At 54.7% G+C, this 1,593-nt stretch overlaps 1 pseudogene; it reads left to right on the top strand.

The window, feature by feature from the left end:
- LOC101569799 overlaps positions 1 to 1,555 on the top strand; it is a 2,736-nt pseudogene extending 1,181 nt beyond the window's left edge.
- Positions 1,556 to 1,593: the final 38 nt, after the last annotated feature.

Below are 1,593 nucleotides of genomic sequence, written 5' to 3'. Positions count from 1 at the left end.
CTCGTTGGTTATCTCCTTCAGCAAGCCCTCCGAGGCGAAGGCACAGCCATCCCCACCAGCTACTCCACCACCAAAAACGCATCATTCCCCAACACTCCACCAGTCAAGCTGTACAAGAAAAAGCCCTGTTTCTGTGTCTCCGGGTAGAACTTCAGTAACAAAACATAAGGGTGCTGAGAAAAGAGAATCGCCATCACTAGCACCAAAGCTTAGAAAAGTAGAGTTATCTGAATCTGAAAAAGATACAGACGGCAAAATGGCTGCAGCTGACTCTGTGCCGCAGAGAAGCCAGCACAGAGAACAGAACCAGCGGTCTTCTTCTGACTCTGGCTCCTCCTCGTCCACTGAAGATGAGTGATCCAAGTGATCCCACGTGAGAAATGGTGAGGTGGGCCGGCAGCGGAGACATTTCCCTTCCCGAAGTGCATCTCCATCACAATGAGAGCGCCAGAAAGAGACTTCCCCTGGGATGCAGATGGGAAAGCGAGGCAATCGCCAGTGACTAACAGTGGTAGATGAAGGAGAAGCCCTACCTCCCCTCCACCTGTCGCAGATGCCACCGCTGGCCCTCCCCAGCTCCTCTTCTCCGCGGTGCAGATCCCCCATGTCACCGCCAGGACAAATGACTCCCTGGCCTCCCCCTCGGCAGCTCTCACCTTCCCCGAGAAGATGCTCTACTCCCATGGAGAGGTAGCGCTCTTCTCCTTCACCTCCAAAGAGAAGGACTTCTAAGCCCTCCCGCTCCCAAGAGAAGGACCTCGCCACCCCCACCACCAAAGTGCTGGATCCCCCCCTCACCCCCTCCCACAAAAGCTCCTCAGCCGCCAAGAGACACTCACTTTCTGTCTCATCAAAGCCTAGGAAAGGGTCTTCCCGGACTGTGCTCCCAGGAAGACCCGGTCACCACAACCAAACAAACGGCTTTCTCCCTCACTGCGGCCTTGAGCTCCTCAGACCTCAAGTCTTCCACCCGCTCAAAGAGGAACATCAGCCTCACCCCAAAGAAGGCGGTCCCCACCTCCGAGTATCAGGCCCATTAGAAGAGTCTCCAGAACTTAAGAGGACAAAAAAGGGTGCCTCACCAAGTCCACAGTCCGTAAGAAGGGTTCCGTCCTCTCCATCTTTCTCTGGGCCTCCCGAGCCAGCGGCTAAGAAGTCTCCAGCATCCCCTTCCCCTATCCAGCCCCAGTTGCCCTCCACAAACTGGACCCCCGCGGTGCTGGCCAGGAAGGCCAAGAGCACCAAGCCAAGCCCATCACCAGCCTGGAAGTCCGATCAGGAAGGAGGTGGGAAGAAGAAAAAGAAGGACAAGAATCACAAGAATGATAGAAACACAAGAAGCACAAAAACACAAGAAGGAAAAGGCTCCTGCTACGCACGTCTGGGCTGTTGCTGCTGCCACAACCACATCAGCACAAGAAGAACCTGAGGCAGCCCCCAGCCCCAGGAGGAGACTGAGAGCGAAGCTGAAGACAACCTGGATGACTTAGAGAAGCACCTGCGGGAAAAGGCTCTGTGATCCATGCGGAAGGCTCAAGTGTTCCCACAGTCCTAGGGATGTAAATTTTATCTGGTTTGTACTCAATTCAATTT

The sequence above is a fragment of the Octodon degus genome, unplaced genomic scaffold, assembly GCF_000260255.1.
Source record: "Octodon degus isolate 3935 unplaced genomic scaffold, OctDeg1.0 scaffold00133, whole genome shotgun sequence".
Taxonomy (NCBI): Eukaryota; Metazoa; Chordata; class Mammalia; order Rodentia; family Octodontidae; genus Octodon; species Octodon degus.
The sequence above is the reverse complement of the archived record's forward strand: the minus strand, read 5'-3'. Positions and strand labels throughout refer to the sequence as shown.